Source organism: Ceratotherium simum, chromosome 14 (assembly GCF_057802395.1).
Source record: "Ceratotherium simum simum isolate JZ-2026a chromosome 14, ASM5780239v1, whole genome shotgun sequence".
Taxonomy (NCBI): Eukaryota; Metazoa; Chordata; class Mammalia; order Perissodactyla; family Rhinocerotidae; genus Ceratotherium; species Ceratotherium simum.
In genome coordinates this window covers 51,411,987-51,419,290 of record NC_141913.1, presented here as the reverse complement: position 1 = coordinate 51,419,290, position 7,304 = coordinate 51,411,987, and the positions used below count along the sequence as shown (strand labels likewise).

Here is a 7,304-nt window from a genome sequence, read left to right as displayed (position 1 = left end):
GTGGTGTAGGTCTGCTCCTGGGATCCAAACCCCCAAACCTGGGCCACTGAAGCAAAGCACACAAACTTAACCACTATACCACCCAGCTAGCCCTGAAGTAAAATTTTTAAAAGAGATTAACCCAGGAAATCATGTTTTTCTATGGTAGTATTTAATGTTTGCAGATCAGGAAATAAAATATCCCATCACCACACAAACATCTGATTTATTAACAATCTAAATAAATAATGAAACTACACTGTGAGGCCTAGAGTATACTCTCTTCTCTGTTGTTCTGATTTGCATAAGCCAAGGTATACATTCTGGAGCGAACCTTTTGGATGTACATCTTGAGAATAAATGATGGATAAGTCTGAACAACCAGAAGGATTTTTCATCATAGCTGAAGCCATTTTATAATGTAGAGTTTCCTTTTTCCTGTTTTAATTAATGAAAGTCCATTCGTTAAGAATACACTGTCAGGATTAACTCTCAGGATTTGTTACTTGTCTGTGGTTTATACTGACTCCGCCCCCTGTTATGTGCCGATACCCTCGGGGACCACCGGGAATGGCATTTGCTTTGCTGCGTGTATCTGGGACTGTTGCTCCAGGGTCAAGAACTAATTCAGAAAATGAAGCTTCTTTAAACAAGTCTTAACTCTCTATCAGACATGACCTCCAGCGCATCTGTGCTACCATGATTTAGGGCTTAGGTACAACTTTTAGCGGATGCCAGCCCTTCTTGCCCATGGACAAGCTTTGTCGCTTGCGCAGCAAGTCGCTTCTGAGGACTCTGCTTTTGTGGCTCTTTGACGTGCAGCTGCATTATGTGGTCAATCTCTGGAAGGGGCAGAAAAAGGAAGAACTTCAGGTACCTTTCTACCAGATCATCTTGCTGCCTGACAAGGAATTAATACAATTCAAATGGACATGTCTCATCTCCGTTTAGCCAAACAGCACTCCTGCTGACTTTCCCAGTAGTTCCGTTCCAGTTGGGCTTGTAATTAGAGGAACAGAGATTCCGAAAACGTCTTCATCAGTCCACTAGTGGATGAACTCATATCCGGACATGATGTTTCCCAGCTGATCAGGTCCACCCAGCTGGACCCGCCATCCATACCCTGGAACTGGTGGTAGAAGTCATAGGCCTGGAGCACCTGGTATAAGAACTGGTCCCTCAGGCCTTTAGGGTTCTTGAGCCAAGTCTGGAATGCAGAAGTGGCCGCCCACTGCCACCGGGGAGTCCACCAGGTGCCACTTCTGGTACCAGGCCCAGTTGTCCAGCACCGTGAAGCTACCCGAGGTCCGCCCATCAGCGAGGAGCTGCTGCCGATTACCCTCCAGGGCCTCGAGCCCCGGGCGCAGGGGCTGTCTGCGTTGGTAGCCTCTCTGAAAGTGAACCAGGCCCAACAGCGCCAGCAGATGCCCCACTAGAAGCGAGTCGGCTGTCGGGTCGAAGCCGCAGCCGACGGTCTGGGGCAAGATGTCCCCCCTGCCACGGTCGAAGAGCGCTGGGAGCTCCATCTTTGAACCCCTCTGGGGCAAGAACTCCTTGAACAGAGCCCAACCCTGCCGCACCGCCAGCAACCCCTGAGCGCCCGAGTGGGCCTCACACAGTCCGGGGGGCAAGACTCCTGGCGGGCCCTGGGTACCAAATCACCGCCGGGAAAAGCACGCAACCTGGGCGCCCCCGCATCGATGGCAGCAAGAAGGGAATGCTGGGTTCTTAGAGGCCCCGCCACACTGCTCAGTGCCCACCTTCTACAGCACTTGGTACATGTTTAAAAAGTTTTAATAAAGTCTATTTGAAGTACAAAAAAATTGTACAATTTTATCAGTATATATATGTATATTATATAAAAACATCACCACAGTCAAGACAGCAAACGTTTCTATCACCCTCAAAAGCTTCTTTGTACTCCTTTGTATCACTTCTACTAGTACAACCAAGAAAACACTGATATGCTTTCTGTTACGACAGATTAGTTTGCATTTTCAGGAATTATTTGCAAATGGAATCGTGTAGTACAGTCTTTTTTATTTTTCTGGCTTAGATACATCCGTATTTATCAATAATTTGTCCACCACCCCCCGCCCCCAACATACACTTTTTTTGTTTGGTACAGGTATACCACAATTTGTTTATCCATTCATTGGATGATGGACACTTTGTTTCCAGTTTGGGACAATTAGAAATAAAGGTGGTATGAACTTGGACGTGCACATCTTTGTGCATATTTCTTATTTCTCTTGGGTAAGTACCAAAGAGTCATAGTATGTGTATGTTTAACTTTGTAAGAAACTACCAAGTATTTTCCAATATGGTCTTACCACTTACATTCTGCCAGTAGTATATGAGAGTTCAAGCTGGTCCACCCCCTTGACAACAAAATGTTATTGTAGAGGTTTTTAAAGTTAATTTTAGTAACTCTAATTGGTTTCTAGTGCTATGTCATTAAGATTTGAATTTGTAATTTCTCTTATAAGTAGTAATAGTGTGCATTTTTTCATGTGTTTATTGGTCATTTGCATATCTTCTTTTGTGAAGTGACTGAGGTTTTGTCGATATTTTAAAATCATGATTTGTGGTGTTATTATTGAATTTTGAGAGATCTTTATACATTCTGCATGCACATTCTTTACCTGATATATGTCTTATAAATACTGTCTCCCAATCTATGTCTTGCCTTTTCATTTTCATAATAGTGTCTTTCAAAAAGCAAAAGATTTCATTTTTATGAAGTCAGATTTATAGATACAGATGTGTATTTTTAATCTATCTATATAGATCTATAGATATATATTATGGTTTGTATTATTTGTGTTCCATCTGAGAAAACCTTAACTACTCCAAATTTTTAATTATTTTATTCTAAGAATTTTATGATTTCTGGTTAAACATTTAGATCTATGATCCATTTTGAGTTAATATTTGTATATGGTGTATATGGTGTGAAGTAATAGTGACTTTAAGAAAATATATGATATCCAGTTGATCCAGTACCATTTGTTGAAAATAATATACTTTCCCATTTAATTGCCTTGAAACCTTTATCAACAATCAACTGGCCAGAATTATGGAATCAAATTGAAGATGTGCAGAATTACAGTGTTTTCCCCACCCTTAATAGAAGAAACTGCAAAATAAGAACTTTTCTAAATCATCAGAGGGATTGGTGGAGAGGGAATTGCTTGATTACAAAGGGGCTACACAGGAGAATTTTTAGGGTTATGGAACTGTTCTGTATGAAACTGGAGTGTTGGTTACACGACTCTATGCATTTATCAAAATGCATAGACAGTGAACTTTGCTGTATGCAAAATTTAAAATATCAAACAAAATGTCAAAGGATCCTAGCATGGAATACCAATAGTGACGTATAAATCTAAATGTATTACAAATGTATGATATGACTTTAATGAAAGGAGTAGGGGAAAAAAGGAACTGACCTCAGTAACTTTGGTAACAATGATTTGCTGAATTTTGTAAGGCTACAGACAAAAAGAACCATATATAAACATTGTACTCTAGTTATTAAATTGAATTCCCACAAGAGTATAGGTTAGCAATTCTGAAACTACATGTATTCTAGGGTTAAATAAATAAGTAAATAAATTACAGATATTAGTGGCCGAGTTTCTCACTGTCAGATAAAAAAGTTAAAAATAAGCAAGAGAGGAGGTCTAGAATAAGCCTGTGGTGCTGGATTAGCATCGAAGATACTTTAGATGTGTGCACGTGCATGGCTTTGTGTACACACATATATTTCTTAGCTCTGTCTTCTGAGAGGGCCTACAAACAATGACATCTCAGGAGCAATGAGCACACCCAGAATGCAGCTCTTGGTTTCCAAATACAATTCTCCAGCAAGTATAACCAAGGTCCTTTAGGAAAATGACTGATTCTGGCCTGCAGCTGGGAAAATACAAGATGATTTGGGAGATTTTGTAGTGGCAGAAAGGAAGTTGAAAGAAAAGAAAAGTTGGTGACATAAAAAGGAGCCAATTAAAAGAACTCCCAGTGGCCACAGCTGAAACAATCTGAACAGTAAAATAAACAATAATGTTGTATTACAACCCAAAATATAAAATAATTATACGTGTGTCCATATTGACATAAATAAATGGTTAAATGAACAAATAAATGGAGAAGAAGGAACAAGTCTTCCTTACCAAAGAATTCCAAGGAATACATGTAGACAATCCCTCTTCCAGGAATTAGAGCTTAATTCCAATCTGCTTGAGTATACACTGGAATTAATAACTCATTTGCAAAATGTAGAATATCATAAGGGAAAAATAGAAACCTTACAGACGAAGAATCTGGCAGACAGCAACTGTACCAAGTGATCAAGGTTAACATCCCCAGTCACAAGTCATGTTGACATTATGTGCCTCCTGTTCTCATGCAATGAGAAGATGTATCAGTCAGGATTCCCCAGAGAAACAGTAACAATAAGTAGATAGCTAGGTAGGTTGACAGATGATAGACAGATAGATAGATAGATAGATAGATAGATAGATAGATAGATAGATGGATAGATAGATAGATAACCAGATGATAGAGCCAGAGATATATAGATTTATTTTAAGGAATTGGCTAGTGATTATTGGGACTGGCAACCTGAAATTTGTATGGCTGTTCAGCAGGTTGGAAACTCAGGTAGGATTTGATTCTGCAGCCTTAAAGGAGAATTGCATCTTTTCCAGGAAATCTCAGTTTTTGTTCTTAAAATTTTCAACTGATTGTGTGATGGTCACTCACATTTTTGAGGACAATCTCCTTTACTTAATGTCAATTGATTGTACATGTTAATCATATCTACAAAATACCTTCACAGTAACACCTAAATTAGTGTTCGATTAAAAAACTGGGTAATATAGCCACATCAAGTTGACGTGTAAGACTAACCATCATAGAAGTACATCTCAACTTTATGGTATTCTTCCTCCAAATCTATAATAATCCTAATGTAATCACAAGAAAACATCAGGCAAACCCAAAGTGAAAACTATTCTACAAAGTACCTGACTGGAAGTCTTCAAAAGTTTCACAGTCATGAAAAGCAAGAAAAGACAGAGAAACTGTCACAGACCAAAGGGGACTAAAAAGACATGATAATAAATGAAACGAAGTATCCAGGATTAGATTCTGGAACAGAAAAAGGACATTAGTGGGAAAAATGGTGAAGTCTGAATAAAGTCTATAGGTTAGTTAATAGTATTGTACCAATGTGAAATTCTGAATTTTTTCAAATGTATCATGGTTGTGTAAGATGTTAACATTAGGGCAAATTAGGTAGAGGGTTTACAGGTTCACTATGTACTATCTCAGCTAACGTTATGGGAATCAATTTATCCCAAAAAGTCTATTAAAAATAAAGCAATAAATCAACTGGAAATATTTTAATATATTATAGGTAGAATTAATATTTTATATAAAAATAATCACATAAATATTAGAAAAATAAGCAAATGAATAAGAGCCAATTACCTGAAGAAAAACATTTAAATCCACTTGTAGTGAAAGTAACTTTAAAAAACTAAGATAACAGTAAATGTTTATCAAATTTGCAAATATTTTTCTATTCATTGCTCTCCAGATATAGTGAAAAGATCCACTACAAATACTGTTCAGCTATATGTAATAGTACAATATTTTTAGAGGCATATTTGACATTCCATATCAAAAACTCAAAAGGTACCTACCGTGTGATTCTAGCAATTACAGAGTTAGACATTTAATCTAAGGGAAAAGATAAAAATAATTTATGTACACCTATAAGACAATGAAGTGAGAAATGAGACAGATCCAAAAATATGGAATTTATTAAATATATTACAATTAAATCATACAATGAAAAATTATATAGGGATTAAATTATTTGGTAGAGATGTATTTACTGCTATGGAAAGATGTTTAAAGTATATTGACATTTGAAAAAAAAAAGTAAGTTACAATAATGAATGTACATGTAGCAGGTTAAAATATGCAGCCACAAAATTCTCCCATCTTGGATGTGCAGTGAGGTCTATTTATCCATAGAAACACTAAAATTACCTCACAATGCCTCTATTCACTGTTGTCAAAAAAGTTAAATTTTCTAATTCATAGAAACTGAGTCCCACTTGAATGAAATCTCAGTCTCTTTGGGATTGACATTCAGGCTTTTCAAGTTTCTCCACCTCCACTTCTCTTCAGGGCTGATCTAGGGTGTAACTATCTGGCCACCCTAGGGAGGGTCATCCGGTCTGAGCGCTGTCCTCCATTCTAGTGGCCTCTTCTGAAGGGAGCTCATTTCTTCCCCTCCCTTCTGTTTTTAGTTGGTGTCCTCCGCTGATGCCTCCTACCATGGCCGCTGGTCCTAAGGAATACACTTCTATTCCCAGTCGCTTGTTTAATTGGATATACATGCTTAACTTCAGTCAATTCTGTGCTCCTCTAGAAATGCCCATGGTAACGTTTTTACACATTCTTCCAAATTCTGTGTAGAACTGAGAGATATAAGGCGTTTCACGCATCCATCTTGCAGCTGTGGCTACTCTGTTTTTCAGGCACTGTATTAGCAAAGGAGTTTTTCTATGAGGACAACATGCTCCTAGCTTTGTGGTGAGGGAGGGAAGGAAACACTCGAACTTTCTCAAAATATTATCCCATTAGAGTTAGTAGCATTCCCTTTTGGATTAAAAAAACACATATGCTGAAAGAAAGAGCAATCATTTATATATCTAAATGCACATAGAAATTACCTCTGGATACCAAATATTAAAGATTAATTTATTTTTATGTGTAGCACTGTTTTCCAGTTTTCTAAAAAAACAAATATTTATTTTTTAATACTTTTCCTTAGGAAAAACAGTTCTTAAGCCCTTCCCTTCAAAAAGATAGTTCTATTATTTTCAGAGAATTTTTCATCCAGGAGAATTCAAAGATCTCTTCTAGAGCTACGTTGCAAGCTTTGTAATTGTTTTAGAATTGATTGCTATACGAAATAGCTTTGTGTGTTCTGACACTGTGTTAATACAATAAAAGGAATTTTTAGTAGCAAAAGAGTTACAATTTTTCATTGGTTGTAATAAGTTTTTTTCCCCCCTTTTCATTGCTGTCTCTTTGTAGATAAAATGGGATTTCAAAAGCTCTTGTTTTGCAACTTCAGTTTCTAGGAAATTTTTTCATCAGGATGCCTTGTTCAAGGCTAAATAGAGCTCAGAGAAAAATACATCCAAAAAAGCCTTAAAAAGATTTATTGTGTTGTGCTTAATGGGAAATATTGTTACCATAAAAATAGATTGTAAGTTGTAACCTTGAATGTTTGTTTACCA

At 37.3% G+C, this 7,304-nt stretch overlaps 1 pseudogene; it reads right to left on the bottom strand.

The window, feature by feature from the left end:
- Nucleotides 1-376: 376 nt before the first annotated feature.
- On the bottom strand, nt 377-6,395 carry LOC101387784 (tyrosine--tRNA ligase, mitochondrial pseudogene; annotated as a pseudogene).
- Nucleotides 6,396-7,304: the final 909 nt, after the last annotated feature.